Source organism: Nicotiana tabacum, chromosome 9, assembly GCF_000715075.1.
Source record: "Nicotiana tabacum cultivar K326 chromosome 9, ASM71507v2, whole genome shotgun sequence".
NCBI classification, from domain to species: domain Eukaryota; kingdom Viridiplantae; phylum Streptophyta; class Magnoliopsida; order Solanales; family Solanaceae; genus Nicotiana; species Nicotiana tabacum.
Window position 1 is genome coordinate 116809112 of NC_134088.1, and position 15794 is coordinate 116824905.

The 15794-nt window shown below is 33.9% G+C and overlaps 1 long non-coding RNA gene across 1 annotated transcript; it reads left to right on the forward strand.

The window, feature by feature from the left end:
• The first annotated feature begins 14184 nt into the window (after positions 1 to 14184).
• LOC142164291 (uncharacterized) lies at positions 14185 to 15678 on the forward strand. The gene is made up of 4 exons (XR_012695043.1): positions 14185 to 14358; positions 14542 to 14609; positions 14686 to 14830; positions 15498 to 15678. It is a non-coding gene; the product is annotated as an uncharacterized LOC142164291 (long non-coding RNA).
• Positions 15679 to 15794: the final 116 nt, after the last annotated feature.

Consider the following 15794-nt stretch of genomic DNA (forward strand, 5'->3'; position numbering starts at 1 on the left):
TCTGCTAACAAAAAAACCTGAATGACCCAGACTAGGAAGTGCATCTCCTAGGGTTGAAACTTGAATGAACCAAATTAGGAAATGCGTCTTCTAGGGGTGAAATCTCACTTTAGGAAGTGCGTCTCCTAAAAGTATATCCTGAAAGACCTAGACTAGGAAGTGCGACTCCTAGGGGTGAAACCTTTAACCTAAAATTAGGAAGTACGTCTCCTAAAGAAATAAAAATCTAAAAAACCCAAACTAGGGAGTGTGTCTCCTAGATTTGAGATTGAGCTTGCGGAAGACTATAAACTAAGCTTGACTAAACTAAACACTGACCCTATTCTTCAGGCGGGACCCCTAATTTCAAGAAAACTAAAGATTGATAACTTAAGAAAACTGAAAATTGACCCTTTTTTTTAAATCCAGACTTCCCTTTTTTTTTTTAACTTATTATCGTAGGAGAAAATTCATCAGACTAGGTTTTAATCTTAGGAGAAAGATTCATCAGACTAAGATTTTGATCCTAGGAGAAAATTCATCAGACTAGGTCTTTTTTTTTTGTTGGTATCTTAGGAGAAAGATTCATTAGACTAAGATTTCTATCCTAGGAGAAAGTTCATCAGACTAGGTCTTCAATCTTAGGAGAAAGATTCATCAGACTAAGATTTCAATCCTAGGAGAAAATGCATCAGACTAGGTCTCTTTTTTATTATCTTAGGAGAAAGATTCATCAGACTAAGACGTTTATCCTAGGAGAAAATTCATCAGACTAGGTTTTCTATCTTACGAGAAAGATTCATCAGACTAAGATTTTGATCCTAGGAGAAAGTTCATCAGACGAGGTCCTTTTTTGTTATCTTAGGAGAAAGATTCATCTGACTAAGACGTTTATCCTAGGAGAAAAAATTCATCAGACTAGGTTTTCTATCTTTGGAGAAAGATTCATCACACTAAGATTTTGATCCTAGGAGAAAATTTATCAGACTAGGTCCTTTTTTTTTTTTGGTATCTTAGGAGAAAGATTCATCAGACTAAGATTTCTATCCTGGAAGAAAGTTCATCATACTAGGTCTTCAATCTTAGGAGAAAGATTCGTCAGACTAAGATTTCGATACTAGGAGAAAATTCATCAGACTAGGTCTTTTTTTTATTATCTTAGGAGAAAGATATATCAGACTAAGATTTTGATCATAGGAGAAAAATTCATCAGAGTAAGATTTTTATTGGGAGGAAAATCTATCAGACTAGGACTTTTTATCCTAGGAGGAAAAATGTGAAGAGCAATGGCAAAATTTTATGCACGCTAGCAAGACAGAGCAAAGATTTGAGAAACTTTCCTTTGTCGGCTCTTCTCTTCTTTTCATTTTCTTTTCTTTCTTCTTTTTTTCCTTTTTTTTTTCTTTTTTTTTTCTTTTCCCCTTTTTTTGAACCATTTTCCTTGCACTGCTGTGTTCCTATTTCAAACAAAGAAATTTTGTCAGTTTTAAAAGTGATGGTCGGTTTGTGGCCTTGAAACTTGGGCAGCTTGGCTTTGTGATCATCCAGCCTTTGGAAGACCGACTGCATTGATAGTTGGTTGCACTGCTGGGAGACTGTTGTTGCTTTCAAGGGACCTTTATATTCTGAATCAACCATGACTATTTCGCTCCAAGTGTCATTTGTATTTGTGGATCAATCAGCCTTATTCCAACTGGAGATCTTTGCTTAGGTGACCTTTTCTGATATCTTGAATGGCTTCTTGCTTTTTGAGCAATTTGTTTGTCAAAGAGAATCGAGAGTCTCTGATTAACCTTGAGGTTATCTTTGCTTGCTTTAGCCAAGTAGGCTGACAGGAGTCTTTTGGGGAGAGCCTATGCATGAATCCCCAAGGCATGTTGACTGTAACACCTGAGTGTGCTGGCCAAATTTACTTTGCAACTGAAAAGCTGTTAGCAGATTTTGAAATCTTTTCTTGCTTGTTTTGACAAGGACTGACTCAAAGCAAAGGACATCATGATGCGAATACAAAATATTAACAAGAGATGCCCTCATCAGGAAGGAAAGAAAGAAGAGCATTTTTGTTTCCTGAGGTAACTAGCCTTAATGATCATGACATGCATTTTGGACTTAACGGTCTGATCTATCAAACTAATCAAATCTTCCCTTATACCATTCCTAGGACCTTTGAAGTCGGGCTTGTTCGTGCCAATTCTTTGCATCAACTTCATGACTCACTTTCGACTAGTGGTGCCCCGAGGGGTTTTCACCAAGAAGTTTCTCTCATTTATTCATCTATGCTTACCGTCGTCTTACAGTGCCCGTAAGGGTTTTTACTAGTAAGACTCTCTTTTTTTTTCTGTTTTTTTTTTTTGCTTTCTTGTGTGAGCATCGTGACAGTGTTCTATGTCGCGTGACAACCGTTGCTCATTGTATTCTTGGCATTCTTGAAGGCATATCGGGAGGTCTTTATTTGGAAGGTATTTGGATAGGATTAGAAAGAAAGGACGGCATGAATGCTCAAATTAGACTCAAAATGATGGGTGGTAGACTTACAACTCTTGGAATCAATTCTTTCAAAAGTGAAATGAAATCTTTGCCCCAGTTTCAGATACTAGAAAATTTTAGATTTCTTTTTTCTTCTTTTTTTGAATTCTTATTTGGTTGGACCGAACCGTGTAAGGCTGCCTACGTATCCCTTTTTTTTAAAGGAATCAGGTCTAACGTAGTTCAAACATCTGACCTAATATTGTTTTTTTTCATCTTTCTTTCTTTTTCTTTGTCTTTCTTTTTTTAAATCATTTTTTCCTTCTTTCTTCTCTTTTTTTTTCTTTTTTTTTCAAAAAAAGTTGCCCCAGCTTTTATTTTCTGGGGGCATGGACTTTGATTGTTATTTTCTTATTCTTGTTTTTTTCACTTGAACTTTATAAGAGTCGCCCCAGTTTATACACTTGGGACATGGACTTTTCTTTTCATTTTTTCTCTTTTTTTTGTTTTTTTTTCCTTAGACTTTTGACTCTAAACTTGATTACAAAAGAGGTTGGTCAAAGAAAATAACACAGGCTCGAAAGGGGTAACGAAGAGTATAAAGTGTTTGGATAGCAGAAAAAGGGTCTCTCAGCCTCGAGAATGCCAATCATGTTAGCCCTTCACAATCACGACATTGATGGACATGTTGCTTTCTAGTCTTTTTCAGTGTAAAGTTGTATGAGCAATACTTTCCTCGCAGTGAATGACCCTTATCAATTTGGGTCACTTTTCTTCGATTTTGTCTTGATATAGAAGATGCATTTTGCCAATAAACTGATCCATTCAAGTTGACTGGGATACACCTTTTGAAAAATACTTTCTATCTCTTAGTGCTAAACAGACTCCAACCTGTCCGATTATCCTTAAGCCCGATCTCCTCAATGATTCAAAAGGTAGAGATCCTTAACTATTATGAGCATGACTCCTTTTATTCCATGTAAACTTGGTTCATGCTTATTTTCCAAATGTTTTATGTCTCTATTCATCTTCAAGAGTGTCTCTTTCTCAGTTATCCAATTCAAGACTAAATCAGTTTTCTAAGATCTAACCAAAAATTCCGCATGCATGTCATATCACTAGAACTAGCGTGAAAAGAACTATGCACAAAAATGGACACAAAATGACTGACTACTTTTTATTGAATAAAGGATAGCAGGGTCCGATAACACAAAAAGAAGAAGAAAAGAAGACAAAATAAGCTATCATGGCTAAAAGGGGAGTGCCTTTCCAGTTGCTAAGCAACATCTTAGCCACACATTTGAACATCAGCATTACTACGGCATTTAACCATTTTGATTGCTTTGGATTCAACACTCAAATTTTGACAATCATCCCGAGCAGGCCATGTCATATTGCTCAAATCTGGTAAAGTCAACCCCATATTTATCTCCATTTTTTTATTTTTCACTGCCAACTTGCCTATTTGCCTTTCCATGACCTTGGATCAATAACAATTGTGTTTGTACCATTGGTTGAGAAGATGCTTTTATTTCCGAAGGATCCTGGACTCGCCATTGCAAACCAACAAACCGCCCACCTTTAACTATCTTTTATTTCAAAACAACAAGCATGTTAGAATAAACACTCTTTTTCTTTTTTCCTTTTCTCTCTTTTCTCTTTTTTTTTTTGTTTCTTTCCTTCTTTTTTTTCATTCGGTGGAACCTGATGTGGGTTGCCTAAGTATCATATGGGAACATGAATCAGATCTTGCGTAGTTTGGAAAGATTAGGAATAAAGTAAATAAACTACCTCTTTTTTGGATTTTGAATTTTTTTTTCTTTTTTTTTAAAAAATTTTCGAAAGAAAGACTTATAGAGAAGAAAGAAAATATTTTTGAATTTCGATTTGTTTTATTTTTTTGAGAAAGTTTTGAAAAGAAAGACTTCTAAAGAAGAAAGAATTTTTTTTTTAATTTTTATTTTTTTTTCCATAGAAAGACTTCTAAAGAATGAAAAAAAATATTTTTTGATTTTGATTTGATTTTCTTTTTTGAATGAAAGACTTCTAAAGAAGAAAAAAAATATTTTTTGAATCTTAAATTTTCTTGTTCAATTTTCGAAAGAAAAACTTTTGAAGAAGAATGAAAATATTTTTGGATTTTTAGAAGAGATTAAAAGAAAATAATTTTGGATTTTTTGAAAATTGGGGTCTAAAAGAAAGAGTTTCTAAAGAAAGAAGTAAAGGAAAATATTTTTTTGAAAATTGTGGGCCGGAACCGATGAGGTTTGCCTACGTATCTCACATCCGGTGAGAATCAAACCCGTGTAGTTCGGCCAGTTTTTCAGGACCGGGGAAAATGTCATTTTTGAAAATTTGGACTCATTTACGACAACCTTTTAAAAATTCGGCAGAGTTCCAGGATCTTTTTTCTTCTTTTTTTCAAATACCGATATTTTCAGGAACCGGGTCAATTTTCTCTCCTATTTTTCTTGATTTTTTCCCCTATTTAGAAGCCAGTAAACATGCAAACCGAACAAACAAATACACAAGCAGCACGTAAGATGCATCAGGATGGTCTTTTAATTTTGGGGTACATCTGTCCTAGAAGGACCCAACCCCTGTGTTGAGTCCCCAAAATCAAATGCACGTGATGCAAACAAGCGTACCTACTAGGGATCCGGTATGAGGTTATGTTATTCTAGGTTTTAAACCTGGGTGTATTGTTCTAGACTTGGCTTACCTGAGCGGACAACTCGAGCTGGGGGGGCAACATACCGGGAACCAAAAGGCCATCCGGCTTTGTAACTTATCCGATCCTCGTTCTAAAATTAGGGATATGACACTCTAACAGAAAAGAAGCCACGCCAGCGTGCACTTCCCGGAATATTTAGAAGACTCAGAGAGAAAAGGGTGGCGTAACAATTTATCTACAGTTCACAGAATATCAAAGCGGTAAATGAGCGGCAGTTAGCACATTAGGCCCAAACACGTAATATCAGACAATCACAAGAAAACTAAGTATAACAGTTATTCTAAGCTCGAATTCTGAACCTTGAACCAGAAGTTCTGGGTTCTTGTCCAAACAATATCAAAGCGGTAAAAAGAGGCATTTCGCACATTAGGCTCAAACACGTAAAAATCAGATAATAAGTAAAAGCCAAGTATAACAGTCATCTAAGCTCGAATTCTGAACCCTGAACCAGAAGTTCTGGGTTCATTTCCCAGCAGAGTCGCCAGAGCTGTCACACCTCCTTTTTTCCAAGGGGGTAGGGGAGTTTTTCCAATTTAAGTGTTATAAATCGAAATGGGATTATTTATTTGATCAGAGTCGCCACTTGGAATAAGTTATGGTGTCCCAAGTCATCGGTTTATTTTAAATCCCAAATCGAGGAAATTTGACTCTATTTATGGTCTGCGAACACAGAAGACTGGGTAAGGAATTCTGTTAACCCATTAGAAGGTGTGAGGCACTCCCGAGTTTCGTGATTTTAGCATGGTCGCTCAATTATTAATAATTGACCTAATTATCTGATTAATATATATTTAAAACCTATTGTGCATTTTAGCTTTTTAACCGCTTTTAATTATTTATGAAGTTTATTTGAACAAGCCACGATGTCGCGCACTCGTTTGTTTTTGTACATATTGCAAATCGCGCCACGTGAAATGCACCCGCGATTTACAACGTGTTGATTTTATTATTAACATTTGAAGTTATGGTCGAGTCACGTGAAATGCACACTCGAATTGGGGATTACGTATCATAACTATGCCATGGGAACCGTACCCATAATCACGATAATTTATTAAAAGCGTGCCTAAAGCCTTCTACGAATTAAGAATTATTTTTCCAAAACTAGTTTTCCATGACCCTCTTTCTGGTTTTTGATTAAACGACCATGACTCGACTTCGATTCGACCTCGTCGTCACATAATTCATTAACAAAATTTCTCATACCATAATAGACTTAACTCACGCCTGTTTATTCCATATTTTCAAGCTCATAAGACAAACTCAACTAAAATAAGTTATATAATTCATTGAAGCAAAACAACAAAATACTAACAGAGATAGGAACCCATTTGGATCTACCTATTTGCGACATAAAGGAAGAAAAATAATTTATAGCTATTGACATTTGATAATAACCTAAGTGAACTTGGCATTCTATCCTTCACAGAACAAACAAAGCAATATTCACAAACAAAACTAATGACCAAAAAAACAACAAAAAAACTAATAGGATATCAAGTAGTATGCTGATGGAAACAGGATTGAAGTCCAAATGAATAAGGGACACTCTACCCATGTACCTAAGCAGTAAGAGCTATGGAGAACAACTATTTGACAAGTTGATTTTTTCCATTTATATTTCACTTGAATTTTCTAATAACCAGATAGGATGCACTCTTCCAGTTTGAGACGATTTGAAAGCCATTTTTATCCGAAAAACCTCCAGCAACAGATTTCAATATGCGAAGTTGCGAACAGAAGACATATTTAATCCCATCAAACAAAAAAATAGAAGGAATTACTATATGTGCATGGAAATATGCATTTTCAAATAATTCTAGTGTTTATAACATTCAGTGGCCAATGTAACTTGCATTAATAAATCACTATACAACACATGAATGTTCCCAACTACTAACCTCCTTGACCGGGCTTCACGCATCTGTCTTAAAAAAAAAACAGAGAGCTGAGCGACATTATCTCGGAGGGACACTAAGGCTGGAGCACAGCTACGAATTCGGCAAAGACAAAAGCAGCAAACCACACTTCTCAAGCTTGTTCGCACTTGAATTTCCAAAAAAAAGTAGAGCATGTGAGTAGAATTTTAAGCTAGCTTTCAAATCTCTTTTTTTTTAATTTGATTTTCAGATCTCAGAGTTTTGCAGAGAAGTTTCAGATGCAGAATTCCTAGCTATCTCTGTATTTGTGAAGCGTAAGTGAGCGAATGAGAACTTTGTGAGCCGGGTACTTCTATCTTGAGATCCTTTTGGGAATTGGAGACAACGATTAGGGTTAGTCAAAAGGGGGGATCGATCGTTCTCTATCTCTAATCTTATGGAGAGGGGAACTAGTGTGTATTTTAGAGATTAAGGGGGGATATTGGGCCGGCGGGTAGTGGGCTGGGGCGAATGGAAAGAAAATGGGTCACTAGAAGCACCTGGCCCAAAGCTGTAATGAGACCCCATAGCCTTCTCTTTTCTTTCTTTGTATTTTGCAAGACTAATCAATTTATTTAACACTCCTAATTCCAACTAATTTATAAAATTAACCTAATGACCTATTTTTCTACAATTAACTAATTCATTTAGCTAACCAATGCATGTAGAGTTATTAATGTATTTTTTGGTATTTTAGTGTTTTACAAGTGCAATTGATTATGCAATTAAAATCTAAAAAATGTAAAAATTAAAAATACTTTTGTATTTTCTTTAGGATTTAAAATGCAACTTAAAAATGCATCAAACATGAATACGTACAAAGCAAACTAAGTAAAAATATAGAAAAATAATTTAAAGCTATTTTTTGAATTTTTTAGGTGTAATTTTATATTAGGGCAAAAATTAGGTGCTCACAGTATTCATGAATACAGCAGCGCGAATACAACGAATACACTACCGTAACAACTGAATAGTAGTTATAAGAAGTAATTATGTATATGGTAGCTATAGGAAGTTAATAGCCACTAAACAATAGTGGTTTCTAAAAATTTCTCAATCGAAAAAGCGAACCAACCCGGCCCAGTATTGTTTTGGGTACCTTCACTGCCTTTGGGCTTGTAACGTTTCAAAACTTAGACCTAGGCCCAATTGGAACTTTGGTTGACAATGGTATGGTGACTAACCCAACATTGACAGTCATCCGCGGACCCCGGATCTACAACTTTGGGATAGAAAAACTGAATTAAGCCTGTGCTTGACGCGAAAGCTTGAATTAGCACATCAAATTTCATCAACAAATATGTAGTCTTTGCAGTTGAAATTGTAACTAAAAAACGAGCACTTTGAAAGTTAACTCGTAACGCTCCAAATTTAATCAATTTTAACCATCACGCAACCTAAGGGGGATTTCCTCAGGGTCTGATTTGGGTCAGCATTTTAAAGGTTTCGCCATAATTTGAAATAAGCCTCCTAAATCTTCACTCTTCAGCATTCCAAATCCAAGCTGCTAATCCAGAGACGACAGAAGGTAAAATACACGTCGACGAAACATTAACTGCTCTTTTCTTTCCTAATCTCGAAGTTCTTTCCTTCCGAGATAATCTTGAGTCTCTTCTGAAACTGATTTTGTGCTCTCAAGCATGCAGTATACCAATAACAACATTGAAATCAAGGCTTACAAATACAACTAAAATTTTTGTTTTCCTCCATTAAATTCACTAAGCATGATTAAGCTTCCTAACCATGCCTTAGTTTAAATTATAGATGAAATATCTTTCTTTATTTTGCATGCTCATGTTCCTTGTAAGCTTTGGCCTTTGTCAGAGGGTTACTGGGAAAGAGGGGGTGGCGGGGAAAGTTTATGGTCTTCCATACGACCAAAACTGTAGAAATAACACCACGTATAAAGGGCTGCTATTTAGTAAATAGCTAGGTTGTCCTGAATTTTAGTTTTTCAATTTAATTTTTATAAAAATATCCTGAATTGTCCTTTAGTTAATATTTTTAGTTTAAAATTTCAGGACAAAATAAAAATTAACTAATCTCTAAATAGAATTCCTGAAAATGGCTATATGTGCACTTATATCACCCAAACTTCCCGGAAAATGCCATCCTAAAAGGCAGCCCGGTGCACTAAGCTCCCGCTATACGTCCGGGGAAGGGTCGGATACGCAGCCTTACCCTGCATTTTTGTAAGAGGTTGTTTCCACAGCTTGAACACGTGACCTCCCGGTCACATGACAACAACTTTACCAGTTACGCCAAAGGCTCCCCTTCCAAAATACATATTTCCTTTTCCCTTTCACTCAGAGAGTTTAAGAGCCCGTTTGGATTAGCTGATTTGAAGTAGCTGATAAGCATTAGGTGTTGAAAAGCACTTTTAAGTGCTGAAACTGATTTAATAAATAAGCAGTTACATATTTGGATACAAGTGCTGAAATTAATAATAAGTTGCTGCAATATGCTGATAAGTTCTTTTTCTGTTAAAATGAGTTAAATAACCTTATAACTGTTTACACTTATAAGGGCGTAATTTCTTCAAACTTTTAGATTCCAGATCGATTCAAATACAAAATATTCTATTTGTCATTTTATTTTAAATATAAATGTGCTTAGATAAGATAATTTTTATGATAAATATAATTTATTTTATGATAAGCATATAATTATAAGTTATAATAATTAATAAATTGACAAAAGTTTCTCAGTAAAAAATAAACTTAAATAGAACAAAATATTTGAAGAGAAACAAACAATGCCTTCATCACCAAAACACTTAGAAAGCAATACACCAAAATTTTTGATATGTCCTCATTTATTACATATAGTTCAAAGATTAATACACAATCACATAGATACAAATATGCAAAGGAATAGAGAATTTGCTTATCTTAAATAGTCAATGAGAATTCAAGACTTGAATAAGCGGGGATTTTAGGTTGAAACAATACTTGAGGCAGTGAGTATCGAAGTAAGAGTTTTTTTTTTTTTTTTTTCTAAAAAAGAATATTTTAAGGATAAAATAGTAAAAATCTTGGTCAAACTTAAAGTGCTTATAACCTAAAAATTCATAAGTTGGGGCTGACCAGCTTATGGCTTTTGGCTTATTTTTGACTTATAAGCACTGGCTTATAAGCACTTTTAACTTTACCAAACGCGTAGATAAGCCGAAGAGTGCTTATAAGCTAGTTTGACCAGCTTATAAACTTAGCCAAACGCCCTCTAAGTAGAAAATGAAGCATGCATATATATATATATATATATATATATTCCTTATTATAAAAGTATGAATATAATGTTGGTTTACGAAAATAATCTTATAGTATTAAGCATAATAACTCAAAATGAAAGGACATAACCGAAATTTTAGATGTTAGCCTTGTAATCCTATTAGCTTTAGGACATACATGAATGCTACACGTTAGCATAAAGCCATAAACCTAATACATGAATACTACACGTTAGCCATGTAATTTTATTACTTTTAGGACATACTTCTTAAAAATTTCTATTACTAATTTAATTTGAAAACGAATTATATTGTCCTATTATTAATTTAATTTTAGAATGTATTATATTATCCAATTCTATTTAGAAAAAGAAGAGCCTATTTATTTATTTATTTATTTATTATAAAAGTACGAATATAATATTGATAAACCAAAATAACCCTAAAATATTAAACACAAGAACTCATAGGAAAATGATATGACTGTAATAACCTATTTTTTGGGACTATAATACCTTTTTATTATTATAAGATTTTAAAATTAATTAACTTTTTTCTATTAAATTTTAAAAATATGTAGAAAGGTTTAATAAAATTAATTTTATAAGAATCCTTCGCATTGGCAATACATTACCACTCTATAATATCCAATATCAAGAAGAAGAAAAAGCAATATTAAAAGGACTACATAAAGCGTTGAAATTGAGAAAAAAATATTCCCGTGATAATATACTTTTATATTATATTTGAACTGCTTTCCTACTCAACAACAACATACCCAGTATAATCTCACATATTAGGGCCTGGGAGATTAATATAGACCTTACCCCTACCTTGTGAGGATGATTTCCTACTCAAATAATATATTTTTATTATCATTTTTTCGTGTAATATTGAAAAATATACCAATTATTTTTTAAAAAATAACTAAGAAAATATTTAAAAATATAAATGTATGAAAAAGAGAAAGAAAAATAGTTTGTAGGAGTCAATACCACTAATGATCTACATACATAAAGATCTAAAAATGAAATGTTATATCGATCGTTTCTCTTTGACAAAAAAACGTATGGTGGATAAAATTATAATTACGATTAACTATTTAGAATATGAGATGAACTAATATTAAGAATCTGAATCAACGTAAAATAAATTATTTTTTATGTTAAGACCAAATATTTAAATCTTTCAATTAATTATTTAGCAAATCCAATTTAGTTATTTTTCAAATTTATCACATGAGTAAAATTATTTTTCAAGTTAAAAAAACTCTTAGATACATAAACTTATTCTATAAAAAGAGCGTTAGAGATTAAAAAAAAATTAGAACACAAAGTAAAAAAGGTTAATATAGTATTAAGAATCAAAAGGCCATACAATATCTATGGAAGCACAATCAAAGCTAAATCCTGCACAAAAACAAGCTTTCAAGACTATATTTTAAAAAATCGACTCAGGTATAGCGGGATTATCTGATCTCTCCAGCGGAACTGAAATAATATTCCTATGTCATGCATTACTTGTAAATGTCAAATCAAGAGGCATGATACTGTTAGCAATAACAACAAGTGTTATAGTAACTACGATTTTATTATGAGGTCGTACAACTCACTTTAAATTTAATATACATATTCAAATAACATAACCATCACAACTATATCAAAGCAGAGCAATGGTGTTATATTTATAAGGAAAGTAAAATTGGTAATATGAGATAAAAACTTATGGCTAAGCGTCAAACGATTGAAATAATTGACCGGAGTTTTAGAGATTCATTGGATATCAATGAACCATTTGGTGAAAAAGTAATGGTTTGTGATGTGATTTTTGTCAAGTACTATAAGTAGTTCTGAAATCGACAAAAGCAGAACCTCTAAAAGCTACCTTGCAAAAATTATACTTATGGCCTCAATTGGAAAAGATTCAACTGACAAGAAATATAAAAGTAAGAACAGATCCAGCATTCAGTGACTTCTTGCTTCGTATTGGAAACGAAGAAGAGCATACAATAAAAGATGATTTGGTTCTTCCAGAACACTTGTTATCAACCGCGATGGTAATAGTAGTGCATTTAACAGGGGAAATATTTTCATCATTAGATTAAAATGCAATTTGTGCAAATTACATGATAGAAATTAAAGAGCTATATATTTTAGCTAGCAAAAATGAATATGTTGATCAACTAAATAAAAGGTTGATTATAAGCTTTATGGCAAAAAACAATTTTTTTTTTTTAACTTTTGACTCAGCATCAGATGATACTAATAATTACTATCAAGAAGAATATGTAAATACTTTAATACCAAATGGTCTTCCACCACACACGTTTGTTGTCAAGTTCATTATTTGTTACGTATGTCAGTGTCACCATGTATATAATAGACTAAGTTAAAATTAGTCTTTCATTGCATATAAGTTGATTTTGAAGAAAAATATGTCTGTCATGGTACTGAAAAACTTAGATTCGCCGAATAGCTTATGTGATAGTACACAGATGGTACATAGAAGTTTTTACAATAACGTCATACATGCAGAAATTATGATACGGGTCAATGTGCTTCTAAGTATGTATTTATCCCCGAATTCAACTTTTGTCTCCTGAAACTAAAAGATATCCTTTTAAACTTGTGTGAAATTTTTTCAGTATGTTTATGTTTTGCAATTATAATAAATAAATCACACGGATAACATCCTAAATATTGGACTATATTTATTGTAATTTTTTTGTACGAACAACTATATGTTGCACTTTCAAAAGGGATATCAATATCGACAACAAGAGTTCTGATTATTGCAGAGCAACCAAAGCATTAAAAGGAAACATACACAAAATACATTGTCTGCAAAGAAGTGTTTGGTAAGATACCAATATATTAAATACTTTTAAACTATAATGCATAATCATCAAACTAACATGACTAAATTGATCATTTATGCAAATTTTGATGATGTCCTTTCATTTTGAATTCACGTGTTATGCTAATGTTTTAATATTTTTCGGTATTTAGATGATTGTTGTATTATTATACATAATTTTTTTCTCATTAATTAATTTTTGTTATTCCTTAATATAAATAAATTTTCGCGTTCACTTACAGAGTTAAGTAGAAAATGAAGCAGTTTTTTTTGGAGGGGCAGCCGAAAACAAAGTACTCATCAAAAGGGTAGAAAGAAAGCAGCTTGACAAATGACCGAAGGGTACGCAATGCATGAGATAACTCCTCCAGCACCAGCAACAGGAGCTTAAATTGAAGATGCAATAGTTACAAATGAGTACCGTCCAAATAAAAACAAAAAGGCAATTCGCGTTTCTGTGTACCAGTGGCGAAGCCACATGGTCACAAGGGTTGTCAACTGACCACCCTTCGTCAAAAAATTACACTGTGTAAATAGGTAAAATATTATGTTTTAGAGGTATATAACACATATTGAACACCCTTTGTCGGAAATATTTTTCACTTCTTTTAAATTTGAACACCCTTGGAGAAATTTCTAGATTCGCCACTGATGTGTACGCAGATCTTATCCCTACCTAGCTTAAATTGAAAATGCAATAGTAATAAATGACTACTATCCAATAAAAACAAAAAGGCAATATGTGTTTTGGGGAAAGGCAGACAAGCCAATGACATGGTTGAGCACTCAAAAGGAAGAATAATGCGATGACTTGTATTTCATCATGGACACAATGATAACTGAGCAAGAAGTCAATTCACAATGAAGAGAGCCAGATTCCTGATCTTATCACTTGTTGCATAAAATGGCATAGGATACCCCAGCAACTTATCTAACATTCCTTGTTTTCAAGATTAGTAATGATTACCAATTATATGCTACTTAAAATCTCCCCCTATATTGGAAATGATTTCCCACTTATAAGTTCACCTTCTACTGCACCCACACCTTCAACTTTCCAATGCTGAAGATGAAGAGAACAGAGCTCCTTCTCTATCATCTTCTCATATGGACAATATGGGCAGCATGTCAACATGATTATAACTTCATCCCCATGGCTCAAGCTATAAAAGGAGGCAAGTTACTACTAATGCGACTAATGAATGAATGTGATACACTATTTTCTTCTTTCATGATATAATAGCTGAAACAAATCGTGTTTTATCTATTTTGAGTCCAGGATTTCCTACACCAAGCAGTTACATGATTTTAGTAAACAAGTATATCAATGGATCTAAACTCTAGCTTCTTTATCGCAGTTAAGTCCAATAAAAGCTCACTGTTCTACACCTTGAGATCAACAAGAGGACACATTCTTGCTAATTTGGTAAGTCTCGTAATATGGAGTTTCTATTCCCCAGTGTTTTATACATGTATTCTCTAATCAAACTATTCTGAAGCAGGGCAAGTATGCGAAGATTTATAAATCACCATCTGGGCCAAACCCAACTGGAAATCATCGTCCACCATCAAGGGCCAAACCCAACAGGAAATCATCGTCTACCATCAAGCCATGAACAGAAGAATGAGCTAGCCGTATAATTGGAGGTTAGACATATGTGCAGTACTTAGACGATTTCATCTTTAGGCTATTGTATTTGCACAAACAGTGGGATATCCTTAAAGATTGGAATTACATTCTCCTTTATTTACTAAACGGTGTGGAAGAGTGGTGTTTATCTAATCTAAAGACCTTACTACTTCACTCCTAATATGCTCGACTGCAAATAACATTTTTTTTTTTTTTTTTTGATAACCGTGGTGTTCCTTTGAGATTGGAATTACATTCTCCTTTATTTACTAAAGGGTCCAGAAGAGTGATGTTTATCTAATCTAAAGACCTTACTACTTCACTCCTGATATGCTCCTGCAAATAACATTTTTTTTTTTTGATAACCGTGGTGTCCGGGCCAGCTTGCGCAACTCGACTAATTCCACGGGATACCGTCCATCTCCCACCAGCAACAGGTACCAGGTAACTCTATCCACCAAAACTTGGATAGATGAGAAGAAATCACTTAGTATTTGACTCCGCTGGGATTTGAACCTGAGACCTCATGGTTCTCACCCACTTCATTGACCACAAGTCCACACCCTTGGGTGCACCGCAAATAACATTATCAATTTACAACTATCAAAATCTAGTTTAACAACTATCAAAATCTAGAAGTAAAAATCCCAGAGGTCATTCTCAAATCTAACAAGATCAAGACAGTTTTGAGTAAGCAGGTACTGAAATCGAAGCTCATTTATTGAAGACCAACTCAAGCCCAAGCTCCTAGGAAAGCAAACTAATCTTGTAGGTCACAAAAGAACAAGTCGCGTACTAGCATCAGTAATGCAGAGGTACGGATGAACATTATGGTAATGACTAGTGAGGAAAATATTGGAAACCTTGGGCCAGCTGCTTAAAATTCTGTGGTGCCACCGCCTTACTGCAAACTTTGATGCATCCTCTCATCAGAACACACTAGTGCTCGCTCAGGTCGTGGTTAATATTTGTATGATAATT